The sequence below is a fragment of the Hoplias malabaricus genome, chromosome 15, assembly GCF_029633855.1.
Source record: "Hoplias malabaricus isolate fHopMal1 chromosome 15, fHopMal1.hap1, whole genome shotgun sequence".
Taxonomy (NCBI): Eukaryota; Metazoa; Chordata; class Actinopteri; order Characiformes; family Erythrinidae; genus Hoplias; species Hoplias malabaricus.
The window spans coordinates 5,339,872-5,356,645 of NC_089814.1; positions in this window are offsets into that span (position 1 = coordinate 5,339,872).

Genomic DNA, 16,774 nt, shown 5'->3' on the forward strand with positions numbered 1-16,774 from the left:
ACACTGGACTGAATAATAATATGGCATCCTTGAGATGAGACATAACTCTGAAGTCATTAACAAGAGTGCCCTCCTAGATTTGCCACTATGGCCAATTCTGACCTCTTAATCATCTCCATTTACCAACGATGGGCTCAGTGATCTCCTCTCGTCTCCTCTGCTGTGTGGTGAGCCTTCTGGTCGCTGTCACATCATCCAAGAAGATGCTACACATTGGCGGTGGTTGAGACCTATTGATTTTTGCTTACCTAGCACGTCAGAGCATAGGGAAAGAGTGTTGCTAACTGCTAGACTCTCTCACCCTCTGAGACTGAACAAACTGTGTGTTCACCGAAAACAAATCCTGGCCAAAGATAGAGTCACACTAGTCAGTTAGTATCCCAGGGTGCAAAACATTGGTCTAAACCAGCGTCATACAGCCAGTGTGAACAGGGCTTTCATCTACAGTAGATCTTTGGTCCACTGTCAGTAGAACTATAGTCTGGCCACATCAAGCCCTGTTTGATTTCCGCAGCCTTAGCTGAGTTTTCAGTTGCCCACTTAACACCTTGAGTTCACTGTAGGAACATGGAAAAACTATGTATTCAGGAAAAGCTTGGGTCAAAGGTAAAGACTAGCAATCTGAATCTGATTATGACTCAATCCTTCATGTGATAGTCTGTGGTTTGCATCATATCTGTTTCCCTATCACACTCTGTAGCATAAACACAATTGATGTTTCTGTTCTGATATCACTGCCAGAAATTAGAACGAGTAGCATTTGTTGTGCTTGTAACTCTATAATAATAACATATCAATATAACACTATATTACACAAGCCTTACCCTTTAACCTGAACTTAACCGTGAGCTGTAAACGCCAAAAACAAAATATTAGAAATGCCAGTGCGATGTGCTTGTGTAAGTCTCTCGCAAACAGATTACAGTGCTGTTTTGTAGCACTTCTTCAGGAACATATCAGTGCTTTTGGGTGGATTTAGTGAAACAGTGCCACCCCTGGACGGGAGGTCACTTAATGAACCTGAAATATTTATTGATATAATTATAATCAGACATAACATACACATGTTAGGAACATCTGGAGTGCTCTTTGTATTCATTTGTCACTTTTACAGATCTTGTTTCCTACTTCCTTTTAGAGTTAGAGTTAGGGTTTAGAGGAAGTTTTAAGGCTGATGTTTCATGCTGGTTTCCAGAAATACATTCAGAGATAAACACTCACACATATATTTAGGTCACATTTACTGACTATAGTTAGTGCACATTGTACAAATTATGGGAATGGTTTTTAACTAAAGAGACCAGTCTCTAAATTAATATACCTCCTCTTTCCCCAGCCTCAACACTAAACTTAACCTGAAAACCTAACCACAAACTCAAGTTAGAAAAACAAGCAGTGCTTTGTGTTTGTGGAATGCTATCGCTAAAAAAAAAAACACTGTTGTTGTTGCAGCTTTTCTTTGGGTAAATAACAGACAGTCTGAGTGTATGTAGTGAAACAGTGCCCCCAGTGGATAGGGGCTCCCTTAGTGATCATAGAGTAAGTGTGAATTATGATGAAGCAAAGTGTCCTCAAGTGTAAAAATGACAAAATTTAGTATGGTTCTTTAGTATATTTATTATATTTCAAACATGATATCAGACTGTTTCTCATTGTGACAGCTTGTGCAAGAGAATACAGGGGAAAGCAAGTGCTGCTAAGTGTTAAATTGTCACATTAATTGTATGCCTTTTTAACACTTGGATTTATTTCTATTTTTTGGCCAGAAATAGTCCAAAATGACTGTTCATTTTTTTTGTTCAAAGAGAGAGAGAGAGAGAGAGAGAGAGAGAGAGTACACATAGCCCCAGGAAACACTTATTAAAATGCTCCATCTTAAGGTTAGGAGGCCATATCTTGCGCAGAGCAGTTGGGGTTTGTTATTCTTTGGATTCATCACTGTGAACATTAAGCTCTTGTTTAGAGTGTAGAGGGCTCTTCTGGTGTGTGGTAAGAGAACAGATGAGGGATACTGATGTATGACTGACCACTCCAGAGGTGCTGTGGCCGGCTGATTACAGAGTGGGACTTCTCTCCGAGGCTCAGATGGATGTTTAGCCTGCGGCCGGCAGCTCTGTAATCTAAGACAGACGCAACACGCTCTTTTAAACGCCTCAATCGGCCGCTCTCTCATCTGCCCCACGAGAGCCGGCTATTTAATCCCTTTCTAGGGCCGTGATTAATAGCTGCCTGGCCTCTGACCTTGCCGGGTATAAATCTCAGAAGGGTGTTATGGGTCTCCAAGGCTCCTCATAGTTCCGACCACTCCTCTCAAGACACTCACACAGTCCAATGTCTCCAATGGCTCTGCCTTTAAAAAAAAAAAAAAAAAAAATGCTCTCACGGCTACAGGGGACAGCAGCATGACGGCCTCCGCCGAGGTAACACTGACAGTCGCTCTTTTACTGCTCGAGGTGGTGATAAATGGAGCTCGGGCTTTTGTGTTGTAAGCGTTTAGAACATGCTCATCTATAATGCTTGTTTGCTCTGATGCCATTCTGCTTCCATCACCAGAGGATTAGATTTACCACCAAGACGTCTGAAGCATTGTGTTCTTGCACAGATTAAGCCTAAGACTGGACTAAAAATCAGTTAAACATTTGAAAAAGGCAAAATCTTGTGGGCTATTCTTAAATGGGGATAATTCTCCTTTCAGTCAAAGTTTATGCCACATTATTTACTCACTTTGCACTCAGAAATCTGATAATAACTATGTTATTATTATGTAATTACGTTGAAACTACAGCCTGAAACTACAGGCTTAAATCACGTCTGTAAAACTGCTCTGTATTTTACCGTGTTTCAAGTTTAAATGCAGAGGTCAGTTTTATTCGGTCAGTCGTTTCAGTTTCACTGAAGCTTCCTGCGAACTTAAGCAAATGAAAAACAGTAAAGCACTGTATAAGAGCTGTAACAGCCACGGTGTCCTACATCATGCCCTCTGTCCCTGGATTTCATAGACAAAATCCATGTCAAGTCCCCAGTGGAGCGAAGAAGAGAAGAAGTAGAAAAGAAGGACGACATGGACACTAATCACAGATACTAGACAATAAGCAGGGCTCCCTGGGTCCCCTAGCCCTAAGGGCTACTGTGTGGTCAGCAGCAAAGCTCTTTGGTTCACATTCTTAACCCAGAGGGGTCAGGCTCCAGCCTGAAGCCATGGCCACTGCTCTGCGGACTCACTTCCCCATTACAGAGGTCACTGTGGCTCCGGGAGAGAGACACAGCCATTGGGAACGGAAACCAAACGTGACTTTTTTTACTGCACTGAAATGCACCTCCAGTCCAGGTTCAAACCGTGTCATCTTCAGTCAAACGCTTTTGCTCTTGTGTGGAACAGGAGGAGGATGGGCTTCTCTTCTGAGTCGTCGTTCTTCTCAGGGTTTCTTCCTCATGTTCTGAGGGAGATATTTTTCTGCCACAGTTGCCTCTGCAGTGCTCAGTGCAATTTTGTAAAGCTGCTTAGTGAAAGCACCAGCTGTAAACAGCACTATACAAATAAAACCCAACTGAAATGTAATTAAATTAAAGTAACTGACAATTAGAAGCCATATTGGGAGACTACCTTTAACAGCAATGACTGTGAGCTGTAGTTTATGGCGAACACGAGTGTGGCAGCTTTAAAATGAAGTTCTGCAAGTGGCTTGGCAAAACGGAGAGGACCAACAGGAAAAATAAGCTTCAGCATTAGGTTGTAGGAAGTGAAGCCCCAACTAGAAGAACATATCTGGGTCATACATATAACGTGGAAATCCTATTGATTAGCCGGATACAGATAAACACATGCATATCTCTACAGCCTCAGATTCTCATCTCACACATCACGTCAAGGCACGTTAACATCACTGTCAGGGGTAATGTGGCTTCAAAGGGGGGCTGCGACAATCATGAGGCATCGGAGAAGATTTAGCTCAGAGATTTAAAACAGACTGAAGCGGGACGTCCTCTGTGCTAATAGCTGGATCGCTCAGCCTGCCAAAGAACTCACAGGAAAGTACGCCATTTTTATCCCAGAGGTCAATCGGCCAGGACAGGTTTGGTGTGTGAAAATTAATTCTTCTGCTGCACTATATATATATATATATATATATATATATATATATATATATTCAATCTATTAACTCTATTAACTGTAGTTCCATGACTGACAGCTTTACAAACTCCATTAGCAAAGGTTTGAAAACAAAGTATGCAGAACACATGCATCATGTGGCCTACAGTCAGTGATTGTAGGACTACAAAGTGCCTCTGTCTGGTCAGTGGTGCTGACAGAACGGCCAGTTTGGAAACTTAGAGGTGGTCATAATGGATATATTCTTCCCCTTCTCCAAAAATGAAATGTCTGTGTCCTGCTTTGGTCAAAGTACCACAAGGATCAGACCTCACAGCAGCGTTCCCCTCATTTACACAGCCCTGATCAGAATGAGCAGATTCTGCACCTGCTCCTTTAAAGGAGAACGAGCCACAGCTCAGTTCAGCGCGAGAGCTCAGGAGTGAGGAGCGAGGATTTTAGTCATTTTCGCTTGGTTGTCTTTATTCTCTGGTCTCATTTTCTCTAAATTTATTCAGTAATTGTATTTTCGCATAAATGCAGGTCTAGTGCCATGATTGGAGAGACTCAGACAAGGGGCGGGACTATTTTGAACATTTTTTAAATGTTTTAAGGCAGTGTTCACAAATGTTATTTTACAAATATTGCGAGTGCTGGTTAAAACTGTGTGAACTTGTGATGGTGAGGTTGCAGGACTGTAGAGGTGTGATGTGTGTGGGCTCTCTGTTCCACTCTGAGAGGGAGATGGAGGATCCCTCTCTTTGGTGATAAGGACACTGTTGTCGGGGTGAAGCCGAGCACAGAGGAAAGTGACAGGAGCCGTCGGCTCTGTATTTATCATCAACAATTAGAGCCTGGCCTCGCGGGGTTCTTATCAATATTAGGCCTTACATCAGCCGCTCTGCCTCTGTGGCGCCCTCCGCAGTGTGTGTAGCACTGCGGGGCAGAGGGAGGCCGGGTGTGCATCGCTCTTTAAAATCACATTAAATCCATATTGGCCATGTTTAAACGGGTTCTGTGATAAACGCTGGACAGCTTTCTTTATTGCAGCGGATGAGGAGGAATCATTCCCCACCCCCCGAATCGGCCACTGCTGGAGTAGAGCGGAGCTAATCTGCAGTGTGTGATATCCTGTGTGTGACACACACACACACACACACACCCACACACACACACACACCCACACACCCACACACGTATTCATTGTCCAAAGGAAAATATATATCTCCAAAACTGTAGAGAAGGAAGAAAAACTTAACTTTCAATTATATTCCAAGTCAATATTATATTCCAAGTCTTTTTGGAGAATTTCTCACATTTTCCCACAATATGAAGAAAAAATGTTGTGATCAAATGATACGTAAAATCAACAAAAATAAAGATAATTTTTTTCCTAAAGCAGAAACAATATTCTATTTAAAAGTATATCTCCATTTATTCATTGTCTGCCCTGAATCACTGGGAACAAGGCGGGAACACACCTTGGAGGGGGCGCCAGTCTGTGCCGGTGGTGCAGCAGGTAGGTGTCGCAGTCACTCACAGCTACATGGACCGGACGGTTGTGGGTTTGAGTCCCGCTCCGGGTGACTGTCTGTGAGGAGTGTGGTGTGTTCTCTCTGCGTCTGCGTGGGTTTCCTCCGGGTGACTGTCAGTGAGGAGTTGGTGTATTCTCTCTGTGTCTGCGTGGGTTTCCTCCGGGTGACTGTCTGTGAGGAGTGTGGTGTGTTCTCTCTGTGTCTGCGTGGGTGTCCTCCGGGTGACTGTCTGTGAGGAGTGTGGTGTGTTCTCCCTGTGTCTGTGTGGGTTTCCTCCAGGTGACTGTCTGTGAGGAGTGTGGTGTGTTCTCTCTGTGTCTGCGTGGGTGTCCTCCGGGTGACTGTCTGTGAGGAGTGTGGTGCGTTCTCCCTGTGTCTGCGTGGGTTTCCTCCAGGTGACTGTCTGTGAGGAGTGTGGTGTGTTCTCTCGGTGTCTGCGTGGGTGTCCTCCGGGTGACTGTCTGTGAGGAGTGTGGTGTGTTCGCTCTGTGTCTGCGTGGGTTTCCTCCGGGTAACTGTCTGTGAGGAGTGTGGTGTGTTCTCCCTGTGTCTGTGTGGGTTTCCTCCGGGTGACTGTCTGTGAGGAGTGTGGTGTGTTCTTTCTGTGTCTGCGTGGGTTTCCTCCGGGTGACTGTCTGTGAGGAGTTGGTGTGTTCTCTCTGTGTCTGAGTGGGTGTCCTCCGGGTGCTCCGGTTTCTTCCCACAGTCCAAAAACACACGTTGGTAGGTGGATTGGCGACTCAAAATTTGTGTGTTCAGAGAAAAGGAAACCGTGGCCAAAACACATTCAGACTCAAGGAGGGTGTGAAAAGATGCTTAAATCATTGAGCACCTGGACACATTCAAATCCAGGTTTGTCCACTGTATTTGTGCAGACAAGGTACAATAGCCCTATGTCTCTGGTCAGAGGTATGAAAAGAAAAAAGGCAGGAAACATATTCATTTGCCGTAAAAGCCTTATTTTGCTCTCTGCTGGGTGACAGCAGGACGCTGCAGGACTTCAGCTGGACAAACAGATCCTGTGGAGAAAAGTCCTCTTTAGATACATGCTGGTGGAACCCTTTTCTTCACCGAGGTGCCAAATACAAATGGCCTACTCGGGCTGAGGTAAAAGAGAGCGATTGACTTGATTATCGTCCTCTGGGAAAGCGGGGAATAATGCTGTTGTTGGCGCGCGGGATGTGACGCAGTTTGTGGAAATATATATATATTATCAAGTCATATTTATTTATATAGCACATTTAAAAGGCAGTGAATGTCAGCCAAAAACAAATACAATTATAAAACATACAAATAAATGAAATAAAACAAGTAAAATAAAATATATATATTCCCTGAGTTCATACATTGTGTACAACGTATATTCAACCTCAGCCACTAAACAGAACTCCATCTGTGATACTGCTTCAGGGGATTGTCTGCAGCAGCTGAGGAAAAGGCTGTGTCCTTTAGGTGCTGTGAATGCCATGATGATTGGCGTCCCAATTGTCTAGAGAAATTTTTGGACATGACAGAGAAGTCAAGATTGCTGGGAAAGGATTGTGCCTGGTTTTATGGACACCGAATTCCCAATAATCCTTTTCATATAATGATGGAAATTCAAGCTAATCTGTGAAAAAAGTCTGGCCAACGATCTCCAGGAAAACAACACACCTGCGCTGTCCCTCCTCTCAACCAATGAGTTTCTGCTTGGACACAGAAAACCATCTCTGAATGTGCTTTGAACGGTCTGATCATAATCCAATTACAATGCATCTTGGGAGAATTTACACCTGGCTTTTTTTATGCAGACAAGTAAAATCTGAACAGGGTCCAATCGCCAAAAACGCGTGTTAATGCCAGGTGTAAACAGGCCCTTAACGAAACTCGGAGTAGTAATTTTATCTTCAAAATAATTGTGATGGTCCACCGATATTTAATAAAGAGAACAAAGCCTCTGTCTTTGTTATTCTGCACTCAACACTCCAGAAACTGCACTATGTAACTTCTGGAGGAGCTTTTTTAAAAAGCCTCCAGTTTCTCCATTCAGGAGAGTCTCTGGTGGATTCACACGTCACGAGGCTAATCACAGCTGGTTGCTTTTTTCTTTTCTTCCCCCAACACGAGGTGACATCTGCCCGGAGTAGAGTGGAGATTTCTATCCAGACAAGTTCTGAGTTCTGAGTTTGGAGAAAAAAAAAACATTATTTGACCTATTCTCTAAAGAGGAATGAGAAAAATATAGAAATAAAATCACAGAGGAGCCCTCATAAGTTAGTGATTATCCTTTGAAGACAATCCCATTCTAAATCCACAGGCATTATTATGGAGGTGGTTGCCCCTTTGCAGCTATAACAGCAGGTTTGGAACCCAGTTGCTGAGTCAAGAGAGCGTTTGTCGACTTTTATGCACTGCATGCCTCAGCACTCAGAGACCCTGCTCTGCAATTTTACGTGGCTTGCTACTTTGTGGACGAGTTGCTGTGGTTCCTAAACAATTCCACTTTTCATTAGTATCAGACACAGTTGATTGTGTTGTATCCAGGATGGAAGATATTTCACAAACTGACTTGGGGCAACAGTGACATCCCACAGCACCATGCTGGAATAGGTCTTTGTGATGACCAATTCTTTAAAAAATGTTTGCAAAGCCAGACTGCGTAAATACATGCTTGAATTTAAACACCTGTGGGAATTGGACTGAATTAAACTCCTGAATTTCATGATTAGGTGGTCTGTCCATAAAGTGTATCAAAGTTTGTATTATTTTAAAAGTTAAATCCAAGAACCATGGGCAAGCCGTTATTTCTCAGAGACAGTTATGAGTTTCCTCATTAATTAAACTGAATTTTGGGGCTAAAAACATGCTGCCTCCCTTAAAGTCAGTAGTACAGTGAATGCTAAACCATATGTGTATCTGATAGTAACCTGATCTGATGGTATGATTTAAAGCCACTTCTATGACTTCTCCCTCTCTTCTTTTTCCTTTCATCCTTTTACTCACTCACTTTCTCTTCCTTTTGTTGCTGGTCAACTGCCATGAGAGTGGCCGCTAAAGCAGCCGAGCCCCGGCCATAAATCTGCACACTTCCTTCAGCTGTCTCCCACTTCAAGGGGAAGCCTGAACTGTTGCAAACAGCATTAGCCTCTTAGTGTCTTCCCTTACAGCTCCCTGTCCTCCCACCACAACCCCCCCCCCCCCTCCACACTACCCACACATTACAGCAGGAGGAGTGAGGGGATAACGTGTAACGTATAAAAGCCCAAACCCAGTGGAGCCCAGATTAGACCGGAGCGATCCATTGTTTTTAAATGAGCGCAATTTTCCAACCACAAGGGCTGCATTTTTAATCATATCCTGCATTATTCACAGTTGTCTTAAGAAGTTCTAAGTGGAGAAATTTAACCCAATGACGCAGAGCTCATGAGTTGGCAGGCTGCCAACTTCCATTCAGCTTCCAGGCTAGTGCCTGAAAACAATGGCTCTGCTGGTCGTCCCAGAGATTAACTTCAATATAGTAATCACATTTAACTGCAACACTGCTGAGAAGAAACAGTCAGATCCACAACTCGTCCAGTCGGAGCCCAGTGCCGCTGACCTCTCCACGCTCTGCCCATGGTTTTGTTCTTTCATAGCCATTGTTACTAGTTTGGACAAGCTTTATAAAACACTGGTCTTTCAGTGGAGTTTGTCAGATTGTGGCATTTCAACATGATTAGCATAACATTGTTATATATCATTGCTTAGTAACCTTGGTGTAGGTTTTATTTCAACTCAGTTTCACAAATTCAGTGTGTCTTCCCCGAACAGTGCAGCCTCAGGAGGGTGAAGGTGAATGTATGCTTCCTCCGAGACTCATGAAGCCCGCTCACTGCTTCTTTTCAAGCTTCCGCTGATGCAGCAGCAGCACAGAAGTCTTCAAATCCGAAACTTTGATCCAGATTCCAGGCCAGGACTTTACAATGGCAGACTAGTATAAACCTGGCAAGTGAAGTGCATTAGCAATTGTAGATGAAGCGTCATACCAACTGGCTCTCTTAAAATCTCGGCCTGGAATCCAGATTCAAGTTCCGAATTTGAAGAACTCTGGACTAGTGCATCAGAGGAGAATGCAAACTTCCCAGATCTGTCACATTAGTTACATCAGACAGACACCCAATAACATTGTGAGCATTGACTGGGGTAGAACAGTGTTGCACACACCTGGAGATCAAAGCTAGTTGTGCTCTGTGCTCTCCTGGTGATCGGGCCAGCACATAACACCACAAACTACATGTCATGTAGCTACAGTAAATCATTATGCTGAGTTGAATGCTGAGTTGGGTTTTGTAAAGCTTGTCCCACCTGGTAACTGTGCCCAGGGAAGAATGCATTTGTAGGAAGTGCATGTGCATGTAACACTAAGCCTCCAAGAACTACCTAAAATACTCCTACCTAAGGTAAAAAAAAGAACACCTGCAAACCTGCAACAGCTAAAGACTGTGAAGTAGCTCTGGAGTTGTTTCTATCAAAGGAAACAAGGTTAAACAGCTGAAAAAAAAAACACTTTAAACACGTTTGGAAGGAGTAATTGGTGCGATGAAAATGGCCACCAACCAGTGTTCTGTAATTACATCAAGAACTGTGTTTTTATCAAAACCAGGGGAATGTTACAGAGGAACTCCGCATGGCATACTTCTGAAAGCAAATATTTCTTTTCAAATGACAGCGCCTTTCTCTTCAGTGACAGAGGGAAAAGTTTTCAAAGGCTTTTTCAATGCACAGAAGAATCCTTCAAGATGAGTGCGTGGAAAAAAAAATACTGGAAAAAAAAAAAACAACTGTCCCAGAATGCCAATTTGCAGCTCGCTGAGGAAAGTTTCAGCAGGGGAGGGGCGCGGTGCCTGAGAAGAGGCGAATAAAGACGTGTTGTCATTGAAATGCCCAAATGCATCTGTGAAATCTCAGATCAAAGGCAAGGGAGGCTGCCAGTCATATCGTCGTCCTGCCATGAACTGGAACAGAGCGGCAGTATAGAAAAAGCTCAGCTCCGCTCCGACCCACTACCAGCCACGCTATGGATTTTTCCTCCCTTATTTTTCCTGGGTTTCATGATTTTTAGCATTTCATCACGGAAGCTCGGGGGCCTGTGAAAGCTCGGCCTGTCTGAGAGGAGAAGTGTAAAAATGTAAACATCTTACAAAAATTCTGTGAGCTATTAAACCAACATAACTGCTTTCTTCCGTGCCTCCCCCGATCTGATGGAGATAAACAAACACAAGCTGTAGCCCTTTATGAGCAGGGAGGGGTCAAGGCTTCCCTCTTTTTTCAAAAATACACCTTAATTCAACAGTTCAAGTGCAGTGAGTGGTTGTAGGGATGTTTGGTTTTTGATTTCACACTCACACGCATTTAACATCAAATTCAAGGAGAAATGTGGGTCTGTGGGTAAATATCAGTTAAGAGTTAAATTACAGCAATGTAGGCCCAGTACAGCTGCACAGCTGAAGGGTTGTGCACTGCACTGTTAAAAATAAAGGTGCTAGAAGGGGTTCTTTGAGCAATGCCATAGAAGAACAGGTTTTGGTTCCATAAAGAACCATTTAAATTTGCATTGAAATTTCTCTTGATGTAAGGATTCTTTACCAATTAAAATAATATTAACAATAATGGCTCATGGGGGTGGCACGGTGGTGCAGCAGGTAGGTGTCGCAGTCACACAGCTCCAGGGACCTGGAGGTTGTGGGTTCGATTCCCGCTCCGGGTGACTGTCTGTGAGGAGTGTGGTGCGTTCTCCCTGTGTCTGCGTGGGTTTCCTCCGGGTGACTGTCTGTGAGGAGTGTGGTGTGTTCTCCCTGTGTCTGCGTGGGTTTCCTCCGGGTGATTGTCTGTGAGGAGTGTGGTGTGTTCTCCCTGTGTCTGCGTGGGTTTCTTCCAAGTGACTGTCTGTGAGGAGTGTGGCGTGTTCTCCCTGTGTCTGCGTGGGTTTCCTCCGGGTGACTGTCTGTGAGGAGTGTGATGTTTTCTCCCTGTGTCTGAGTGGGTTTCCTCCGGGTGACTGTCTGTGAGGAGTGTGGTGTGTTCTCCCTGTGTCTGCGTGAGTTTCCTCCGGGTGACTGTCTGTGAGGAGTGTGGTGCGTTCTCCCTGTGTCTGCGTGGGTTTCCTCCGGGTGACTGTCTGTGAGGAGTGTGGTGTGTTCTCCCTGTGTCTGCGTGAGTTTCCTCCGGGTGACTGTCTGTGAGGAGTGTGGTGCGTTCTCCCTGTGTCTGCGTGGGTTTCCTCCGGGTGACTGTCTGTGAGGAGTGTGGTGTGTTCTCCCTGTGTCTGCGTGGGTTTCCTCCGGGTGCTCCGATTTCCTCCCACAGTCAAAAAAACACACGTTGGTAGGTGGATTGGCGACTCAAAAGTGACCGTAGGTGTGAGTGAATGTGTGTGTGTTGCCCTGTGAAGGACTGGCGCCCTTCCAGGGTGTATTCCTGCCTTGTGCCCAATGATTCCAGGTAGGCTCTGTACCCACCGTGACCCTGAATTGGATAAGCAGTTACAGATAATGGATGGATGGATAATGGCTCATGGCATTGCTTAAAGAACCCTTTGTAGCGCTTTTATTTGTAAGAGTGTGGAAAAATGTCAAGAATCTGCTTTCAAAACCTGATTAACTAGCGTCTTTGGTGCTCAGTTCATTACTGGGGTGAAACCTGAGATGGGTATTGAGACACAGCTGCACTGCCATAAGCAACTTTATGAAGTGCCGTAGAAAAGGGCACAAGCAAACAAGCAGTATTTGGGCTTCCTGTGTAGGGAGATTCAGGGCAGACCACACTCCAGAATGACACTGTTCTTTCTGATGGTGAGCCCCCGAACAACAACAGCAGCAGCAGCAGCAACAACAACACAAATGTAAATGAAAATGAACAACCCCAAATGTCAACATAAAACCCCAAATGACCCCAACAACGCTAAAACTGAGGAACTGGGGAGGCTGCAGTGCAAGACCCCAGCCCTGTCCCGAGTGCAGTGCCACTATAATAAATATATATTTGTCTAAAGGACCATTCAGAACATGTCCACAATGTGTACAAAATAAAGCTTGCTCTTCTTAAATGCCTTCTCAGCTTTTTAACCCCAACCCTAATCATAACTCTAATGCCAATTTCACACTGGACGCCACACTTATGCATTGGTGAAAGCAGCTTCTGTTTTCTCTGCATTTTCCCATGATAACACCATCTGAAAAGTCTTTATTTTATGTTTTTAGCTTAAATAGATTTTATGTTCACTACAATTAAGCATAGCTTCTCTCAATCAGCTTCATGAGGTCGTCACCTGGAACGGTTTTCAGAGCACAGCTGTGTCCAAATTTTGATGGGTACTATATATACAAATCACAAACAACAACACTAGCCTTTTCCACACTGGGATTAGGGCTTTGTAAGTAAAAAGAACTCGTATTCTTAAATATCCACTGCACCATCCAACAATTCAAACTAGGACTGCTAAAAGTGCCATATACTGACTAATCATAAACATCTCCCACCCCAGGGGCCCTCAGAGGCCTTGGACTACCCCCAAACGTAAAGTAAAACCAGTCCAGACCCTGAAAGTGGGCTGTTTTAGGCGAGTGTGCTTTAAGCGAGTATTTTAAGTGAGTGTGTTTAAGTTGGGGTCTGAGAGTTGTGGTGTGATTTCTATGGAAACCTTCTGCTGACGGCCCAACGTCGCCTTCACTTCACTCAAAGTCAAACAATGATCTCATGCACTTTCCCACAAGCCCAGCAGGAGTGTTAAAAACTGCCCACTCTATGCCAACACACACACACACACATACGCACACACACCCTTCTACACACACACAGACACACCCTTCTACACACACACACACACACACACACACACACACACCCTTCCACACATACATACATCCACAAACACACACACAATTATATGCTCATTCTTCAAAACATTTTGTAGCTGTCAGAAGTACACCTTGCATTTTCAAAATGATCAATCCCAGTCCTCACTGTAAATTATTACATTTATTAAAACATCAACACCAAAGAATAAAAATACATAAAAGTATCAATTACCAATAAATAAAAATACATAAAAATATCAATTACCAATAAATAAAAAAACAAACAAACACATAAATCCAGTTAAAGCAAAAACAGTCCAGAGACGGCAGGAACATAAATAGATTCATGAAAATGAAATGAAAGGGAGGAGTGGAATAAAGAAGTGACAGAATAATGCTTCTTATTCCAATCGTATTTAACGCAGATCTTATGTTTTGCCACGCTTCTTTGGCAGAGAGGAGCGGCACCGCAGCAGCGAGCGACAGCACGATGGCTTAATATGACTGATTCTCTCTGTTATGGTAATCTGACCGGGCTTCCAGTTTACGGCACACACAAAGAGCCCCGAGAATCACACAGCACACTGATCTCAGACCTGTCTTCTACATTTAAAGCAATTACATTTACCCTAGTTTCCCCTCAGTGAAAAACGTAGCTGATGTTTGAAGTTTGCTCTTGCTAAAGCTAGCATAGTGTGCTCCAGTGTGTTTTAGGAAATGAATGTAGCTATGCAGGAATGACAAAACCTTCTACTTTATTCATCACAAACTGCATGCCTTAATAATCCCACACTTACTTCAACCCATGTTCTGACAACACATACATAATATAACATTTACAGAGTACAAAACATATAAATATATTCCACAATACTGTAAATAATACATTTATGTTATGCTCTGTAAATATTGTGTTATATTATGTATGTGTTGTCTTGCCTTATCTATAAAATAGCCAAACGTGCAATTAATAAATATATAGTTTAGCCTGTATTTTGCTCCATTTTATAGATTGCAGTATGTATGTAGTTTGTATTTTAGCAATAAGTGTTTTGTAGATATCAGATATCTGATATGCAGATTCTTTAACCATGTGTTTGATCACATCTTCTTTTAACAAAACTCTATAAATGTTTGGGAACTGAGGAGACCAACTGCTGTAGATTTGAAAGTGAAATATTTTCTCATTTTTGCTTGATAGGATTTCAGCTGATCAATCTCTATTATAGTATTATTTATTTCATATTATGTCAAATATTTTGAAAGTGTCTGAACCAATTTAGCATTCCTCCTTTACTAAGGGACAATGCCGTTGTAAATCAGGCAGAATGTGGATTGGCCTTGTCTTGTTAAGATAATTAACATAAATAAAAGGCTTTCAGACAAAAAAAAAAAACGTCTGTATGTTAGCATATTGCTCCAACCCTTGTACTATATCATTCAGCATTAACAGTGCCTTCTCTGATTTGCAAGGCAACCGTGCCATGTGCATTAATGCACCCCCATACCAGCACAGATACTGGGTTTTGAACTTTGTGCTTGTAACCAGCCGGATCCTACTCTTTTCCTCTCTTATTTCTCAGTTTTAACATTTGAGATTTTCTTGAGTTTTCTTTGTATTGTTAACATTTATTAAATATATAGTTTAAATTATTTACATATTGTCCAGCTATTACGCACCCCACGTTGGTCTGTGGAGTGCATGCATGTCATTAGAATGACTTGGAGTGGCTTTTTTGATCTAGAACTAACTAACCATCCAGCGTCAGAACCTAATCTAACATTTATATAGTGGAACGCAATCAAATCCTCACAGGTTTCAGCTAATGTGGGTCCCAATTTCTGTTGTAATAACTATGTAACTACTGGTGATATAAGCACACTTACAGGTGGACTGTAGTGATATAGCTGCTGTAAATGCACCCTGTGAACCATCATCCATTAATAATTCTCTCTTAAAAATAAAGGTGCTAAAAAAAGGTTCTTTGAGTGATGCCATAAAAGATGCCTCTATACAACCTGCCTTGACTTAATATTGTTGCTGTTTGACAGCAGATGTAATGTATCTTTAAGACCCTTGTTGTAGTTGAAGGGGGCAGATACACTGTGTGTACCTTTGGTGTAGTACAACATCTCATCCCTGCAGTATTCAGTCGACGGATCTGGATTGATTCAGTGTGTTTATTCCTGTGTGGACAGAGACTGAGACTCATTCTGCCGAGCCTCCCTCAGCCCCTCCCCCAATGTTACTAACGCTGGCCTGTCACTGGTGTTTAAAACCCGGCCTATACACATGCTCTGATTGATAACGTAGCTGCGAAGAGCAACACTCCTGACTAATGAGTGACACACATGAAAACACACAGAGCAGCGGAGAGTCCACCTGCCGCCTCAGTCAGCGGCATCTGTTCAGCATTAGCATCTCCCTGAGTCCTATAGCCTACACAGAGACCACAGGATCGGCTCAATATGTTACAGTGTATACACACACACACACACACACACACACACACACGTATTCACAAATACAGGCAAGGTCTCCAGCTGGCTTCAAGTAAAACTAACTACAAGACCTTCAAAACACCATAAAATAATAAGACAAATATAAATGTAAGTGTCAGGTCCAAGGCCGGCGAGTCGAGCAGAGCACACACTGAATAATTCAGACTAAACATCAGTGCGCAGATGACAGGCTTTGAAATTCCTATTCTCCTTACTGTTATAGCCAAACGTTTGGACAGCCCCGCTCAAATTCCACGTTTATATCGAGTGAAAATACGTCAACACATCCTCGACAAGGACGCAACATGCCCTCATTGGAGTCGAGAATACTGAAAGAGAATGAGATCTTGGGTTCATCAGACTTCCCGTGTTCTCCCTGTGTCTGTTTGGGTTTCCTCTGGGGGTCTTTGGCTTAGATTAAAGTAGATTTAGTATTCATACTTAGGTTTTGTCTTTGTTTTAATGCACTGCATCATGGGTCCTGTAAGTCCTGCTGGAGCGGAGCCCCAACTTCCCAGGCCTTTTGATTGAGAGTCAAATTAGTCCAGACAAGATCTAATTAAAACAACACTTGCGAACGTAGGTTTACGCGATAAAGACAAGTCGATAAGTGAGTGCCAGGGTGATGTTGCATTGTGTGGAGTGTCGTGAGGCTCCGGAGAGCGCTGTGACATCAAAGACCTCTCTATCCATCATCGGCTTTAACGTCAACGAATACCTGCTCTCGCAGAGCGCTGTCTTTTACATAACGCTGCAAAATCAAAAGCCAAAAGACTTCAAAAAAGCTGCCAGTGACTCTATTTCATCAGCCTTGAGCTTTCTCACCCTCTTTT